The sequence below is a fragment of the Pelecanus crispus genome, chromosome 7, assembly GCF_030463565.1.
Source record: "Pelecanus crispus isolate bPelCri1 chromosome 7, bPelCri1.pri, whole genome shotgun sequence".
Taxonomy (NCBI): Eukaryota; Metazoa; Chordata; class Aves; order Pelecaniformes; family Pelecanidae; genus Pelecanus; species Pelecanus crispus.
Genome location: NC_134649.1, coordinates 2,615,001 through 2,633,634, shown reverse-complemented (window position 1 = coordinate 2,633,634; position 18,634 = coordinate 2,615,001).

Genomic DNA, 18,634 nt, shown 5'->3' with positions numbered 1-18,634 from the left:
TGCATCAGTGAAAGGATTTTGGTGGGTTGAAATTTGAGGGTTAACTTTGGGGTTTCCCTTGTGCAATCCATCAATCGTGCTTAATTTTTCTTTTTTTTTATTACGCATGTGCTTCCCCAGGAATAAATCTGGGGTTTTATTTCAGTTGACAGCAAGGCTTTAAAGGGAACAAAAAAGGATTTTACAGTGAGGCAATGAAATAAGACATCAAATATTTTTTTCTGTCCCGTTTCTCGCCTTTAATGCCTTACTGTGATCATTCAAACTTGGGACCCTTTAATGCTTTAGGACTTCCAAGCTATTGAACTCCATTCTGGACCCTCACAAAGCTCAGCTGAAGCCTTCCCTGTGCGATCCCCTGCACGAGGTTTGAACCCGGGGGGCTGTTCGGTGACTGTAAGTCGGTGCTTGGAGCAGCCCTTGGGGTGGCTGTGGATGGAGAGCATTTACGGCAGGGAACGAACAATGATTTCCCTGCCGGGGTTTGCAGGAGCAGCTGGGCATCGTTGGGTTTTGCTGATGACCCAATGGGTCTCTCATATGCTGACACCCACAGCTGCTGGTGTTTGCTCATCTGCTCCAGCCCCTATAAAAACAAGATGGCCACAACCCCCTGCCCTCTGGGTAGTCTTCTGGGATCTGCTAAATGTGGTTCCTTCTCCCTCCAGGAACAGTCACGGTCTTCCAACACCCAAGGTAAGTGGCACGTTCTCTGTTCTTGTTCCTTTAAGGTCTATATGGGGTTACACTCTTTTCAGGGCAGAAATGAAAGCAGTTTCTTGGCAGGAGGGTGCTGGGGTGTTTCCCCCTGGGCTGTGCTTGGACCAAGCTCCTGATGCTGCTCTGGGTGCCCTGATACTGGGGTGCTGCAGGGCTTTGTGTGATTGCTTTTGAGCTGGAGCTGGTTTAGTTTTGTGCTGGGAAGATTGTTGGGTCACCCATGTGGCCATGTTATCACTGAGTGCTTTTTTGGAGAGATGTGTTGGGCAGTGCGGCAGGGAAGTGGTTTTCTTCTTCCTGTAGTAGTGCCTGGACAACCATCATGCTGCTCCAGGGGGTCGAACTCTGAGCTGAAGGAGCCAGGTGTGCCACCACTCAGTAGCATGGTAGGATCCCTGTAGCACCCCACAGCACTGCATGGTCAGAGGAGATAGAGGGGCAGCAAATCCCTGAGCAAATGCGCCTTTCCACCTTGTGCTGAAGGGCTTCAGCAACTCACCGACCTTTGAGTTTGCTCCAACTCATCAGTTATCTGTATGAAGAAGTTGTGGTTTTGTTGTAGGATAGGGTGTTGCATGGGTTTGGTGCCTCAGCTGATCTTAAGCTGGTGAGTCTCACTCCTCCAAGGCAGTGACTCCTTCTCAGGTGGAGCTTCCCCAGACCACAGCCCTCAAACTTCCTTGTCAATGAGGAGTAGGATCTTGATTCTGCAGAAGAGTCTGAGGTGAATGGTCTGACTCACGCTGGCTGCTTTATGGATCATCTGCGGAGGTGGTGGGTCACGGAGGTGTTCTAAGGTGTTACTCAGTGAAACTTGTTGGACATCTTTATCTGTGAGTGCCAAAGCATTGACGGAGGCATCAGCTAGTTTCCCATGGTGTTACGGGTGTGACTAGGAGGTTGAAGGCTGCACAGTCTGTTTCTGGCTTCCCTGTGCCAAATACACCCAAAGACTACTCAAATGGAAGTCCCAAATTAGTAATTCTCCTAGTATTGGACCTGAGTCCTTATCAGCTTTGACTTGCAGAATGTATTTATTTGACAAGATCCTCTTAATTTGAGTAATACTGCATTTTAAAACTGTGCAATAGGCTGATGAGAAGCAGCCAGATGCTGCTGGTAGGTCCCAGAGGCTGCAAGATGATGTTCATCATCCCTGTCCTTGATGTTTGTTGCTGCTGTGACTGAGAAGTACCTTTTACTAGCCAGAATGGGAAAGAAATCAATGCTAAAAGGAACCCCATTTAGCTCCTCTTCAAAAGAGTGGCTAAGATCCCTTTGTGGCACAGGTTTTGCCACAGTTCTACAAGGTCTGTCAGTCTTTAGACCATAATCCTTCTTCTCAGGATTTTATCTCTGCAGTAAAAGTGCAGGGGACTTGTTCAATGCATAATTGAAAGCTGAATATTGCCCCTCATGCATGGGCTAGCAAGGGAAAAAAAAAAAATCGCTTGATGCAGAGGAAGGAGCTGGATGTTTGTCTCAGGGTGTGATGCTGCTTGACTTCATGGTTTTTGTAAGTAATGGAATGTCTCCAGCAATTTGGGATGTGAGTTAATATTTTTAACAGAGCCAGTGGAGTTGCTGAAGTGTGCGTACATGTACCTGCACTTCCCAAAACTTCAGTGGGTCCTATGGGCTCAGGCTTTGTGCCTGCTCCGGTGTTGTAGCTGTGTGTAGCTCCAAGCCAGTGGGTGGGATTGAAGCAGAGGAAGAGCTTTTAATGGCTGCCCAGGACACGGCACGGTCCTGGGTCAGAGGATGAAGCAGCCATGTGGTTGGAGCTGCTGCTCTCCTGGTGCCCCTGAGGGGTGTGAAATGAGCCCCAGGAGCCAGAGTGGTTTGGGTTGTGGTTTTTTTTCCTAACAAACACCAGGACCAAAAAATCAAATGTCTCATCCAGGTAAATGGCCTCGTGGAGGGAGCCAGCTGCAGGGACGGGGCTGTGGGCTGTGCAAAACTACTGCTGGTGCTGTGCGTTGCCTTGGGTTTTGAGCTGTTGAATTTGGTGAGCGGGGCTGGTGGTGAATCTGCTGTGCTACCTGGTTGCCTTGGCTGGTTTTAAGCTCAGTTTTCCAAGAAACTGAGGTGGCTGCGGAGATGTGCTGGGGGGGTGAGAGAGATCCTGGTGCTTTCACCCATCGTGTCCCTCCTGTCCTTTGAGTTTGGGAGCGGGAGCTGCCTCGTGGGTGAATGTGGAACTGGTCTGACAGATGGCCAACATGGACCACTACTTTCCTAGAAAGCAAAAATAAAGATTCATCTCCATTTCCCCTCACTTGAGGTGGACTGGCTTGCCGAATCTGGCAAGCGCCCAGGACGGGAGGTGCGCTGGGGGTGACGTGGCACCGCATCGGGGTCCGCAGCATCACTTGGTGCTGGGTGGCACCCTGGGGCTGGTCCCTGCAGCCGCTGTCCCAGCACCGGCACCCCATGACTGGGTCCAGGAGTCTGAGATGCAGTGGTTAACTGTGGAGCATCCAGAGTTATTTCCTGTAAATAACATCTTTTGCTTTCCTCAAAGGTCTTATTTTCCGTTTGCTGCGTGATGAAGCATTGCTTGCTGCTTTGTGGATAATCCTTTCTATATTCGTGATTTGTATATGTGCTGGTGCGATGCACAAAGTAGCATCTGTACTATATACACTGTGGGAACAACCCAAAATTGCTCTGAAACTTGACTGGCTTACAATTATATTGGATTCTATTAAATTAAAACACATAGCACATATATTACACAATAAACCACAGCTATTTCATGGATCAAATTAAGTTTTATTTGGGCAAATTACAACCTTTCTTACAGTTGGGCCTTTGTGAAACCATTCCTTTTTAATAAAAGCAGGCATTTTTGGCAAATGCTCTTAAAGTGTGCATTCCCAATAATTGCATATACTGTTGCTATTCTTTCTGGGATATATGTGGCTAATTATCTTCTATTTAGGATAGGTTCAAATGAGTGGTATCTTCCCTTTCCTCCTCCCCCACACCTCCCTTCTGCTGGAATTTCTTATTGCTTTCCATTTTTATTAGCTTGGCTATGGAAGTTGGCAGGAAAAAAAAAAATCTTCTCCTCGTTAAAAGCAGGAGTGCCTTTCCCGGAATTTCTTGGGGAAATGTGACTCTCGCAGCCACCCTCTGGCCCTGGCTCAGGGGGATGTGGGGTTTGGGGGACAAAGCTGAAAATGAACCTCTGAGAAGCGAGATGAAACCTGGTGTGTGCATGAGGGAGCTCCGGGATGGGGGTGTAAAATGTGTCCCATTTGTGGAGGCTCCTTATTAAATAAATGTTATTTGTTTCTGCCAGCAAGGGGCGTGTGAGACAGCACACCAGACCCTGTGAACTGGCTTTCATGATTGCTCACCCTCACGCAGGTTTTGCTAAAATCAAATAAATGGTTCAAAAATTGTGGGGATGGACAGACGGGGGGGGCTTGCTCCCACATTTCCTTAGGAAACTCAGTTAAAAAAATAAAGCCCATCAGCTACTTTCTAGTTTTGAGAAGTGCTGCTCTGCTGTTTTTCCTGCTCTTGCTTTCCATTTGCTCTCAGGCCAGGCTTATAGATACCAATATTTTCTGGGAATAATTTTTCCCATAGTATTTTCAGCCTGGACCAGGACACAAAAGAAACGTCTGAAGTGCAGTCTTCCTTGGGTAACATCAGTGAATTCTAGATCAGTGAGACCGAGATAAACAGCAGAGCAGCACCAAGCTTCCCGATGCCCGAATGCATGGTGTGAGATGTCTGCAAGTTTTAGGCTTGTATTTCTTTACACAGCAGCACCTCTGGGTGTGGGAAGGGTGCTCAGCCCCTTAGCCGGGTGGGACAGAGACGATGGAGCTGTCACTGTGCAAGTCCTAGCACATTACATAAAACTTCAGAGCTTTTTGTCAGTTTTCCAAATCCTTCTGGGCACTATTGTCAGAAGATCAAGCACTATTATTTAGCCTCCCAAATCACATCTGGATGCTGTTTATGGGATTGTGTTCTGCATGATCGCATCTGAGGGGGGCAGGGGTTTACCACTGGCAGTGGGAACTGGTCTCAGGGATGCCAGACTGTCTGCTGCCAGGGCCCACGGACCGGTGGCATCTCCCCATCCCGCTCCGAGCCTGCAATCCCAATAAAGGCTCCTTGGAGCTAATGGTTTCCCTGTTGCTTTAGAGCTGCTGCCAAGCATTTGCTCAGAGGTTCCTCATCTGCCTGTTGGTGCTTCCCAGCTCCTTCCTTCCCCAGTTCCCTGTGTGTGACAGCCCTGTGGGTGCAGGCAACCTCAGCCCCCTCCAGCTGCCAATTTGGGTTGGGTGACAATCTGATGGCCCTGTGGCATATGTGATGGGACTGTCTGGGTCTTCCGCAGTTCCTGTAGAGAGTGGACATCAACCTGTGACACAAGGGAAAGAGGAAATGGGATTATTCTGTCCATATAAAAAACTCCCAGAAATGTCTGTCTTGATTTATTTTTTTCAAATAATAAATTGAGAGCATCTCTGACCTGTCGCCTGCTTCCCAATGTGGCCAGGATGGGGTCACCCATTGCTACTGCTATGTTGTATGTGATTGTGGTACAGGAGACACTGGCACTTGCTCAGTTGCCAGGGCCTCTGCACCAGGGACCTGTGGTGGGGCAGGAACCAAATGAAATGGCCACCAAATATTTTCAATGTCCTGCCTGTGTGACCGCGGTGTTGGAGGACAGTGGGGGCTGTGTGGCAGTGTCACTCTGTTGCAGCGGCAGGAGGTCACAGCCTGGCTCTGTCCCTGGAGCATGTCCTCCAGCCTTGCCTCACAGGGAAGAGCATGTGCAATGGGAGAAAATGTGGATGGGAGAGGAAGGGAGGAGTCCCTGAAGCATCTCTTGCAGCCTGGCTGTGGGTTTCAGAAGGAGAAGATTCTGGGCCTTGTCCCTGACTGTCTCTTCCATCCAACACCTGTGCCTTCTATTATCTTCCAACTTGGGATGTATGCTTTAAGCTGGATGATGCTCTTTATCTTGGCACTGGACTGAGTCAGGTCCTGCCATGCAGGAGGATGACATCTGGGACATGAGGCTTTACAGACAGGTGGTGCGAACTGCTCTGGGGAGCCAACTGAACCATGACTGTGGTTAAACACCAGCATCTGAAGGGCTTTGTGTGGAGCATGCACTGTGCCTCCTCCCATGGCAGCAGGGATATCTGACATGCCACTGTGTTTGCTTTTGGGGTGCAGAATTGAAACCACAACCCATTTCTGGGGAAGATACACGATGAGTGTGAAGTGCCTTCTCCTGAAGGATGCTGGGGGGGAAGGGTGAGAAGAAAACCCCTGCTAGTCTCTGGAAATTGCTTTCCTTCCTCTTCTCCTTCCAAAATAGCATAATTAACAGAAATAAACTTTGCAATGCTGTTGATTTTGAAGGTCTTGTATGCCAAGCTTGAACATGCAGAGCTCAACTGAGCAGGCGCTGAGCGCTGGGAACAGTTAATTATTACCCAAATGGTGTCTGAGTTAGTCTGAAAGGATTGAAGAATTATGAAACTGTAAAGAGGGAGGCCTATTCTTGGCAAACACTTACGTGATTCAAATGCTGGGGAATTCAGCATGTTTTTCTTCTGAGGACTTTGTAAGCCAGCCGATGGTCCAGATTGCATGGTGGGGATTGAGTGGGACCATCAGTCCAGGGGAGCTGATGCTGTAACAGCTTCTGCAGTTCTGTCACAGCAGCTGTTCAAAAATAGCTTTGGTGAGTCAATAATTAACCCATTGTTACTTCTTAAAACTCCCAAGCGTGTGAATTTCTGGATGCGATGGTTTGGTGCTGGATCTGTAGGAGAAGCTCTTGCTACGTGATGTGTTTGGCACTGCTGCAGCTGGGACCTTGCAGTGGCCCTTCTCTCTCTTCATCTCTGAAGAGGTCTTTGCGTACTCTTTGGGCTCACATATGTACAGTTTTCACAACGAAGGGGTCTGCTTTCCTATGGAGAGCCCTTTGGCCTTGGAAAGACCAAGAAAAAAGTTAAAATACATCAGAGTTTTTGGCAGAAACTCCCTAGTTTTTATGCTGAGAACATGAATTCTGCAGAATCCTCCTTTCTGTCATCTTCAGACCACGTGTGGTCCATGTCCAGTCTCTTCCGGATCTTAACCTCTTTGTGTCTGCCTGGGAAACAGAAGTCATGGTGCCTCAAGAGCTTCTACCTACTCTGCCCCACTGGACACCATGGTCTATGCATGAATTTTTGGGGTTGGGCCTCTTTCAAGGAGGATTTCAGTCCCAAATCTCATGGCAAAGGTGGTGGAGGTGAACAGCCATGTCAATGGAAAGAAGTCTCTAAAGGTGATTTGTTTTGAAGAGTTTCATTTGAACAGCCCCTGTTTTGAACCACAGTGATCTTTTTGTCTTGTGCTCAGTTCACTTTCTTCCAGTTCAAATCTCTGAAGCCTCATGAATAGGTAAAGCTGGAAACTGAAGTATATGATGGTTTAGAAATCCTTTAGTGACCCATGTCCTGATGCTTTTCTTCAAGCTGCCCCATGGAGCCCAGGGCCCCCCCAGCTGCTCACGGGGCTCCCCCAGTCCTGACTGCACTGTGAAGTGGAGGAGGCTTCCTGTGGAGTGACATACTTTGGGAGCTGAACCCTCAGTATGGGAAACTTTAAAAAGCTTTTTTCCTCCTACAGATGTTTTTCCTCAGTTCTAGTGAAACAAGTTAAGTGTGTGGGAATGCCTTCAGTGCTCTAACCTTGGGGGTTTGATGCCTTTCTAAAATGTCCGTCTTGCTTCTCTCCCTGTGCTGGTGTGGTTTTTAGCTGCTTCACTTGCAGCTTTTTGAGGAATAGCTACACATAGATGGTCAATAAGACTGTTCTGCTTTGCTCAAAATGTCTCTCACCAGGAAAGTCCCTGCTGAGTTGCCTTTCTGCTGTGTGTGGTGAACTGCACAAGATTCCCCTCTGGTCATTGCTTCTGGTATTTCAGAAAGGCTAATCCTTCCCCTCCTCCTCCAGTTGGTTGTGCGTTTGCAGAGTAATCCCCTATAGGACCTATGCTCTGCTCTGGAAAATGGCTGGAAGGAGCCTTTGACATCACTGATCTAAAGTACTTCTGAAAACTCTGCTGTTTCCTTGTGGGACCATGTAGTCCCAGTGACAGTCTGCTCAGGCGCCTGGTTGGAGCCTCTTGGACAAGCCAAGGAACCAGTCCCTTGGAAAAACACACCTTTGACATCCTGAGTCTGCCTCCATGGGTTATGATACTTGGCAAGGGGAAGTAGAAAGGGGTTCAGCAGCTTGAGATGTTGCCTTAGTTCATTGGCAAGGCTTTCCTTCTCTTTAAGTTGGAGACAAACACTATGAAACAATCTAGGATGAAGGTACGGGTTAGAGCAGGAGACAAATCCACCTGTACCTTCTGGGATCAGTGGTGTTGGGAGCAGGATGTCTGGCTGGGGTGCAGCTTGCTGTGTGACCTGTCACTAGGCTCTGACACGTGCATGGTGATGAGCGAATGAGTTGGATCAGCAAGGTGTTAGCACCACCAAACTTGGATCTGGAGGGTTTCACATGTGAACTGGAGGATGAACTCTCAAAGAAGCATCCAAATTACTTCTCCAGAGAAAGGGTGCCCAGAATGCTCTTATGAACCAAGAACTCCTTTTTCCTGTAGCACTGGAGTTCTTACCTGTCCTTCCTGCTTTAAAAATCATGAAGAAACCAAGTCAGAACCTGATTAGTTTGAAAAATGGTTAGCTTTGCAGTTTTCACCTACAGCTTAGTCCAAGAGCCTGCAGTCTCACAAATTGTTCCAGTTCCATCATTTTCTGATCAAAAAGTATTTAATGTTTTTAAAAAGTGCTGGGATTTTCTTTTAGTTCAGCTGATTGTTTTAGTGTTCTCTGCTTTTGTTGTTTCTTCCCCTTGTGTCTGTGGAGAAAGTTCTGTGGGATCTGTGCATAGTTAGCTGGTGTCTTGTTTCTCCTGTCTTGCATGTAAAGTTATTGTAAATTCCAAGAAGCAGGATAACAGATAGCAAAATGGAGGTTCCACTTCCAGTGGCCTATATGTTTAATAAAAATGACTATACTTATTTCTATTTTGGGCAGCCAGTGCCTAATAACCTTGCTTTGGTAATAACTGTTTATAACTTTATGCTTGTTAAGTTTAAAAACAAGTTTTAAGCTTGTTTAACTTTATGGCCTGCTGCTTGTGCCCAGGTCCTTCACTCAGTGCAAGCCACTGCCAGAGCTTGGCTCCTTTGGGGCCTGAGAGTGTCTTCCTCTGCACCTGGGGGTTTTGGGGACTGGTGTCATGTCCTTACATGGGTTTCCCCCTCCCTGCACGCATGCTCAGCCCTTCTATGGGCACAAAGTGCAAAAGTGCCACTGGTGTCCTGCACATAAATCTCCAGCAGTTCCCATAGGGAGAATTTCTCTGCCGGAGTGCAGCCTTCCATCCATGGGAAAATGACGGGAGACTTTATTCTTCCTCTCTGCTTCCCAGTTCTATCAATCCCTGAAAACTGACACATCACCTGACTGGGTCAAACCTGTGCTGGGTTCAGGAGGCAGTCCTTAAATAAGCAGTATTTTTGCTGCTGTTGGTATGTGGGAGCTATTAAATTGCAGTGCATGTGTAGTAACTTGGGCAGGAAGCCTCTCAACAACTGAGTGTGTGGTGCCCTGATGAGAACTGACCTCAATATTTCTTTTCCTTAAAGAAAAAAAACCTGATAGCCATGCCCTTGAATTCTTGCATTAGTAAATATCTCATGAAAATGTGCATGTGAACTGGTATCAAGCAATATAAAAAGGGGCTGTGCAATGATTTTGGAGTTGGTCAAGGTGGTTGTACCTTTTTACTCTGAAACTAGGCAAGCTGAGGTGGGATCTCCAGAAGGTTTTCGATATCAGCTTAATGTTGATAAGCTTTGGTTTATTAAATATAGAAGAAAGCTGTGAGGTAGGTTTTTAATGTGATGTGAAATGTGTTTCCTTCAAGACAAGTGATGGTGTGTGGAGGGGGAGGTGGGAGGTCAGAGCTGCTCCTCGAGTAAGACGTGGGCAGTCCTCCCTCTCTCACCAACCTACACTCCCCCATGAAAAACCCCTCTTTTGTGTGTTTGAGCTGATTCGGTACAATGCATCAGAGAAAGGGAAACAAAGTAAAGGCTCATAAAGCCTCTGGACATCACCTCTTGGAGCAGCAGTCCTTGAGTCAACAGAAAACATCTGCAAAACAATCCTGTGATCCTCCATGTGGGCGGGAAAATGGTATAGGGAAATGCAGCAGATGGACTTTCAAAGCTCAGCCTACTTACACGATTGTGAACGAAGACTACCAGAGCAACGTTGAACAAGCTGTTCCCTTGTTTTAAAAACACCTCTGGGATTATTGTTTTGAGATGAGCTGGGAAATGTTCTGTTCCTTCCTTTGCCAGACCTGCTGTTGGTAACATACCCCTCAGGTGGATCAAGGAGCGGGAGGACTCAGAGGCTGATACTCATTTCAAGCTGTGCGTGGTGCCGCAAGGCATTGCGTGTACACAAGTTCACTGCACCACGGGCCAGGTGTGGGTTTGGGCTGTGGTTTGGTAGACTTGGGTTGTCACTGATCCACTGCCACTTTGCTGGGCAGCCTCGTGTTGCCCCATCCTGATTCATGTCCAGGCTGGGCTGGTGTCCCCGGGCACAGTGGAGGTGACACCACCAAACTGGGAAGCACCAGGGCACCAGCAGCCAGCCCTGAGCTCACCATGGAGTTACACCAGTGTTGAGGGACTGGGTGAACCCAAGGGGCTGTGATCTTGCTGTCCCTTTGTGGCATTGCTCTGCCACCATGGAGGATGTTTCTGAGCACTGGGAAGTGCCTATGGGAAGGCTGGTGGTGCTGAGCCCCCTCCCTGGCCCAAACATCCATTCTGGTTGAGCAATGAAGGTCCAAGGTCAGCATCCCCTTTTGGGGCTCTGGCTTGTTGCTCCCACTCCTAAGAGGTTACTTGTGCTGAAGCAAGCAGAAAAATAGTGCAGCAAAGCAGAATTGCTGCTTGAGTTGCTTTTTTTTCTCATTAAAAAAAGAGGGAAGGAGAAACATCAAAATCAACCTCTTTCCCCAACAAATCCTACCCTTGTCTTGGAGTATTAAAAACATCCTGGAGCTGAGACCATGCTTGTGCTCCTCAATGTTTAAGGAGGATTTCTGCCAAGACACTGACCCCTTGTGGATTTTGCAAATGTCTTTGCATATCTTTTTCTCTTTGAAAGGCAAAAAAATTCCCTCTCAGACCTTCTTTTGGTCCCTTGCAATCCAGCGCTATCAGAAGATTTATTATTAAACGGAGGCTCCAGGGTGATTTATGAAATTACAGCTGAGCCGTATGGTGTGCTGGTTACAAATTGCAAAGATATTCCATGGGACGTAAGCTCCAATGAGCACGGGATATATTACACTACGGGGAAAAGGCGAGCTTAAAACCAGCTGGCCGACCGTAACAACTACAGCCACTTCTCTTTGATGAGAAGATGATATACATCTGCATTTAATACAAAACATGATGGACTAACACCCGGGTTTGGAATATCTTATACAAACTGGATAATTTTTGCTTGTGTTTTTCCAGAGCTGTTGCACCACTTTATTCAAAGTTATATTCATTTTTCCTGTTTCTTCACGTGTTAGCGACTCCTTGTTCAGCTTTATAATGTGCTGGGGACCGTTTCTCACTGCTTTCCAGAAGAAGGGTTTCTCTGCACTCTTTGAGCGCACACAGCAAGTGCTAGGGCTTGAAAAAATGATGCTGCAGTAACATACATGGAATCGCTTAGCTAAATTGGCTACCTAAAAATATACCCCAGATGTTAATAGGAAAAAGGAAACTGGAACATGTTATCAGAAAGGATGTCGACCTTGGAGTAAATCCCTCCCACAGAGACCCCTCCTCTAGCTGTTAATGACTGCACTTCTCCAGAAGTGATCCGTGAGTCCTGTTGTGGTGGGTGGACTCTGGGAGGTGTGATATATATTAAGGACACCTCTTGCAGCCTTCTGGTCAGTAGGAAGTCCCAGCGAGCCAGATGCTATGGGTTGCAAAGCAGTGGTGTTCCTCTGAAGATGAACCCAGTGGAGCTATGCTGGTTGACAACATCTGGTCTAAAAACTTTTGCCATCCACAAAGGCATGTACTGGCCAGGTCTTGGTAGCCTGTGAGTGGGAGGAATTGGTGAATTGACAAGATTGCTTTCAAGTGCTTTGATTCAAGAGAACAGCAAGGTTTCTGTGTGAGCAGTCTCATACTTTGGCTTGTTAGTAAGTCATGGCATTTTTATTTAATGCTCTTGATTGGGTAACAGATCATTTAGTGCTGATTTTGTTCCCTGAACTGGTTGAGTGTAGCTATTAGATCTGACTTCTGTTGTAAATATTTAATGGCAAGTCTAGGATTTCTCATGTTTTTGGTTTAAATTGGTTGTTATTCGTAACTAATCCTGACATGCCCATTTCCAGTAAAGAGTCCTTAAAGCCTGAATGCAACTAAACTTTCTTCAGTCTTCCCCAGACTTACAGACTGTGTCTGTGGTTCCCTGCCACAGCACTCCTGGGAAACACCTATAAATATCTACTCTAGGTAGAAATCCTGCTTTCTAGTAGTTGATGGCAGAAGTACTCGCATTCCCCCAAACCAGCTGCTAGCCCCACAGTTTTGGGAGGGAGCAGGTTGCATCCTTCCTGTTCCACCTCAGTCTCTTGCATCTATAGAAGCTGTGCCTTGGGTAGATGCAACCTCCAAAGCTGAGCTTCTCACCCTTGAGAAACGGAAAAGAACTTTGGAGAACTGTCCCCACTGGAAGCTGCTAGCAATAGTTGTCCTTTATCTCATTTGTGGGCCAACCTTGGATGGCAAAGTCCTCATACCTCTGTGGTTGGTACAATCCAGCATGTTCCTTGAGCTGGCTTCAGGCCAGGGTGCTCCAGCTCCCGGAAGATCCTGTTTCAGTCACCTTTTTAGGACTGTTTGGGCCAAAGTGTGCTTTGATGTCTGGCAGTTTGGCCTCTGGCACACCCCGTGGTCTGGCCTGGGAGAAGTGCTGGGAGGATGGAGTGTAAATTATAAATTTCTGCAACACCAAGCTAATCCTGGCTGAGCCTCCCTGTTCTAGCAGGGTTACGAAATACTGACATGGCTTTCTGAGATACTAATTAGGGATGGACAAACCAGAGGGAAGAAAATAAGAAATCCCTTTGCACTCTTTCTGGGGTTAAAGAAAGTTCAGCTAACTTTCTTCCTCCCCCCTGTTATTTTTCCGTTCAGTGCAGGCTCTTCTCATCCAGGTTCCAGCAGGGCTGGGATGTGGAGCTGCTGAAGTGCTGGGGGAGGCTGTAGCTGTCGCTGCAGGATTTCCAAACCAGGCTGAAACAAGCCAGTAACCTAAATCTGAGATTGCCTGTGTGACTTGGAGTAATCCTGCTGTTGCAGTCCTCCTGGCTCTCCAAACAGGATAAACTGATGTGTCATGTATCTATCAAAGATCTGGATGTTGTTCAGGGTAGCAGATCATCTTTAGTCCTGCTTTTGCAGGTGGGTATGGTGCTTGGAGGGGTAGGGTTGTGCTTGGTTGGTGCTGCAGGATTGCTGTGCTCGCCCAGGGTGCAGTGTCCGGCCGCTGTGGGCTGGAGGCAGCCACACCTGGGACTCCCATCCCAGCTTTGCTGATTCTCCCTGCAGCTGCTCTTCTTGCCAAAGTGGTGGACTTGGTGGTAGTGTCGGTGGACTTGGTGGTAGTGTCGGTGGACTTGGTGGTAGTGTCGGGTTACCGGTTGGACTCAACAATCTTAAGGGTCTTTTCCAACCTAAATGATTCTATGATTCTGTAAATCTTTCACATAGTGGAATGAACGCTTACAAATCCTTTCTGTGCTGCTGATGTTCCCTCTTTGCAGCTCATTAAATGTAGAAAGCAAGCTTTCTAAATAAATAATAATAAAAAGCAGCACGAGGAAATTAACATGCATCAGTGCATGTGCTCTGTTCATCTTGGTTTCAACAAGAGCCTCTTTCTGCAGACCTCCCTGCCACAGCGTGCTCTCGCAGTGCCGGCTTAGACCCCACATGGATTAAAACCATGCAATCACAAAGGATTTGTCTCTGGCTAATGAAGCTCTGTATCTAGTGCAAAATTCCTCTAATGCATTAGGAAATAGTTATCATTTTTCTCTGGCACTGCATTTGATAAGCAATTGTCTTTGGCCAAAAGCAATGCCAAGATTTTACTGCTCGTTACAGAGCTAAATATGTGACATTGCAACACATGTAATTGAGATAATTTAACACCCCGTTAACAGAGCACAGGAGTGGACTCTTCTCTTACTGTTGCTTGGGTCCACTTTTTATAAATCTTGCAGGTTTTTGGGAGAATTTTTTTTAGTGAAAAATGGACATGTTCGTCATGGAAGTCATTCATTTTGAAACACTGAGCAGAGGCTTTTTTTGCAGCAGGGGTGGGGGAAGCTGCTGATTTGTGATAGGAAATCTGGAGTCTGCCACGTCCCAGTATGGTAAACTGGGAACTAGTGGGTCATGTTCTGTAATCCTGCTTCAGGCAAGTCACTTCGTTTCAAGGGAATGTAAAATGAAGGTGATAACTTTGAATTTTATGATCCCTGTGTGGTTCCTGTGACATCCTTGTCACAAGGTAGGAGACATCTGAAGGTGATGGGACTGTCACTGCCTCCTGACCTGTGACCTTCTGTGTGCAGAGAGGTGGAGAAGTCTAAAAACAGGTCTTCTGAACGATCTTCAGAAAGGCTCTTTCAGGGCAATTCCAGATCTCATTAGAAGCAGGAAAGACTGGATGTTGCAATGGATCCCTGTCTGAAGAAGCTGTATTTCTGGTTGAGCCTTGCTTTTGAGCTCCGGGTAATGGGGCTGGATGTATTTGCATCAGAATACCTGGTTTCCCCAGGCGGCATCTCCAAGTCTTTTGATGTTCCTGAGCATATTCGTGCTCAGAGATGGACTTTTCTGTATGTGGTATTGCACTGAGGAGTTGGCAGCAACAGCCAAATCCAGCAGCTAGTAATTAAACCTGATAATCTTCTTGTCATGATTGTAGTGGGTTTGGGTGAAATCTCGATGGATCTTAGTGTGAGAGCATCCCTCCTTTGGCTTAATGTAGGCTGGTTGGTAGGTTCCTTTATGGGGGAAGGCAGAAGGTATTAGTTTGGGTCCAGGCTGACCCTTTTCCCTCCTTCGTGGTGGAAGCTCAGGATGCTGGGGGGCACCAGCATGGCCAGCAATCTTGTTTTACCTCCATCTCTTGGATGTGGAGCAGCTCTGGCTTTAGGACAGTGACCACAGTACTGGTCAGCCTGTGCCCTGTGACTTCCAGAAAGTGGCCTATTTTGTTGCTGAAACCCTGATTTAATTAAATTAGCATCCAAATACCAAGCGGGGTCTGAAGGCAAGGGAGCGCCTGGTGCTCCTGGAAAGCCAAGTCAAAGACACAGACAGCAAGCCACCAGCCCAGAGGTCCTGCTTTCCTGCCAGCAATGTTTCACTAATTGAAGGGACAGTTTAATTTTAGCCTTTCTGGTGGTGCTGTTCCTTTCTTAATTAGATCCAGCCCGATAGGAAAGAAGAAAAATTCACTTGAAACCTGCTGATGGGTTTTGCTTGTTCAGCAAAGCAACAGTGGGGACTGGTTTTAGTCTCCAGGTCGGATAGGGCTGTTCCTGATTAGCATGGGGAAGGCTGCTGGGAAGGGCTGGTGGGTTGCCTGTCTGCGAGCGGGGCTCTGCCCAAGCCATCTTTAACCAGAGCAGCAAGACCCAGAGAGGTCTTTTATGGCTCTGTGGTGTGAAATGACCTGATTTGCCACGATCCTGTTCATGTTTTCAGCAACACGTAGATAAAAGGCAGTGCAGATGACTTTAAAATTCATGGGTATTGCTCTTTTAACTTGCATCTCCCCCAGTAGGTTCCTTCCCCTGTAAAACACAGGTGAGCCTATCTTTACAACTGGGAAAAGCCTGTTGAAATGACTTAGGTTGACTTTGTTATGGCTCCAGTGAAAATTTTAGACACTTATTCAGAAGTCATTGCACTTGCAAAACTGGTTCCGAAGCACTAATCCAAGCAAGTGTGGTTTTGCTCTTTTGAGGCCATCAGGCTGCTCTTGTTACACGGCCCCAGTTTGCACTGTGCCTGATGGGATGGCATCCCATGGCTCTAGACATCCCCTTCCAAGGCTTGGTGACTATGCTGTAAACATGAGCTCTGAGCTGAAACCAGGTTTCCCTGGTCTGTGCTGCAGAACAAACAGTGCAGGTTTAAAAAAAAAAAAATCTGTGCCAGAAATCAGCCTGTTATATTTGCATTTGAAAAAAAAGTTGTTCTTCCCCTCCCCCTCAAGCATTAACTTTTTTCCATAGTGTCAGATTCTGTGATTTAATCAATTGCCTATATAAGTTCTAACAAGGTGTTTTCTTAAATTTAGCAACTCCTAAAACCTTGGTTTTGAACATTGAGCCAATTCTCCACCTGGCATAAGTGTTGCAGGTTACTTTCCCCAACCCATCAAAATGCTTTTTTGAATAATCCTCCCCAGGGTTTTTTTTTCCCCCTTAAATGCTTTTTGATCCCCAGTGGAAAACTTAGAACTACTCAACATTTGGAAATCTTGGGTTTTCAGGGCAAAAGGCAGAGAAGCAATGCTTTTGGAAGCTGGAATTCTTATGAAACTTGAAAACCCTTGTTCAGAGCTGCTGGTGTGCTTTGGAGGGAGCTCCTGTCCTGTGGGCTGATGCCACACTTGTGTGTGTGAGACTGGTTCCTTGTTGAGGGTTTTATCTTTGCCTCTGGTGCATGGAAGTCTGGAGCATTCTGGTGTCCCGGGTGGTTACTGGTGCCCCAGTGGCATTAGTGCACCTTCCCTTAGTTAATCTAATCACTCTTTAGGGTTGATGGGAGAAGGAAATAGTTGGGGGTTTTGCTTTGTAGGGCTTCCTACAGTGCCCATGGCACTACCTCGCCCCTCGTATTGTGGGTCCCAGGATGTGGGCAATGCCACTGTGGGTGTTTGCACTGGCTTCAAGGCGTCCCGCCCTTGCGAGGAGCCTGAGCCTTCCTCCAGCAAAGCCCCAGCAGGTTTTGTCGCAATCTGGAGCGCCTGTCAGATGGGTCCTGTACCCCTGGGTAGCTAATGACAACTGCAATGTTGTGGTCTGGCCATAAACAGGTTTAAAACGAGCTGAGCTAATTCAGTCAAAGGTGTGAGAGCGATCCAGAGGCACAATGAGTATTGTCAGCTCCTTGCTTTCTCCTCGGGGCGCTGTCCTGCTCATTAACGGGAGGCTGTTGAATCAAGAGTGCTGTGGCTTGTTTGAACTGCAGGGCTGCTCTGCTTACACACGTCTTCTCTGCTTTGAAGGCTCTGTCGCTTTTCAGTTTGCATCAGAACTGTAGGCTCTCCCCATCTGCAAAGCCTACTGAGCTCCTCTCCCTGCTGTGAAAAAAGACCTTTCAAATGGCTCCCGAGGTCTCTGAGGGCTTCTCTTCTCCTGAAAGCTGAATTGCCTGTTGGTTTTGGAGGCCCACGTTCCCCCTGGCAGCCTTCCACGTGTATATTTAGAAAGGAAGATCATACCTTCCATCTCAAAAATAACCAAACCTGATGACTTAATTTAGAGCATGAAAATGAAAAGCTCCCTCTTGAACTGCTGAGCAGTTCAGGCTCCCTCTTGCTTGCTCGTCAGCTGTGGAGTTTCCCCACTTGACTGTGGATTTCTGTCAGCTTCGGGCATCTTGTGAGTGAGTTGGGAGCAGGATTGTGGACCATGGACCTGTGTCTTCTCTCTGCTGTCACTGGCTTCTCTTTGTGTCTGGCTGTGTAATCAGGTGTTGGTGTCAGACCTGGACACTAGTCTCATGGCAGACTCTTTTCCATTACTACAGATAGATGGTTGTTTAAAAAAAAAAATTAAAGTCTCTTTTGGTTACTAATATAACTTTACATTTTCTGTAGGCTTTTGTGGGGCACCAGCAGAGAGCTATGCCTGCACACTACTAATAAACAGGCTGGAAACCTGTAACCCACATCCCGGCAGAGAAAACCCATCTCTACAGGCAGCAATGGTGTCCTTTACATGGGCTGGATCTTGGCCCTTTGCTTGCACAAGCGGTTGCATCTCCTTTGGCAGTTTCTGCTCACGTGGAGCAAGACCCAAGCCATGCTGGAGGCAGGATGCCTCGTTCCCTCCTTGCCTCTCACTGTGGCTTGCTGGGCAAGCCTAGCCCAGCTGCTTGGTTCCTTTACACCTGGTTTTATTTGTAAATCTGGGATAAGATGAAACTTTAGTGCTGAAATGGGGTTCCTCAATTCCTTTCTGGCTGCTTGGGGCTTGTCTCTTGTACATACAAAAGCATAATATTTAATAACGGTGTCCAAGTTTGGTTTGTTATCGATAAAGCTCTGGAGACCTGCAGAACAAAGGTGCTGTGTGCTGCTGTGATAAACGCTTTCATTTCACTCATTAAAGCTCAGCCTTACCTATAGCTGCTGATCACACCACTTCTTTTTACTCTATCAGCTGTACTATCTGAAGTGTGCTCTGAGTGATTGCAATGTTGAAAGGCCCCAGAGTTAATTGGCATTAAGAATGGTGTAGTATTATTAGGTGTGCCTTAATGTAACAATCTCCATTTTTGTGTATTTACTCTGTACTAAGTAAACGCGGAGATAAAAGAAGGTGGAATTAGCACTTCTCTTGCTTGCACTAAAGCCAAGTTGCATTATTTTCTTTTCTGTGGGTTTAGGCCTAAAAGTAGCTCAGGTATGTGCAAGTTTAAACAAGACAAACCAGGGCCCCATTAAAAATTACTCTCTCCTGGATAATATTCAACACAGGATTAATAGTAAAGAGGCTGATGTCATCTCAA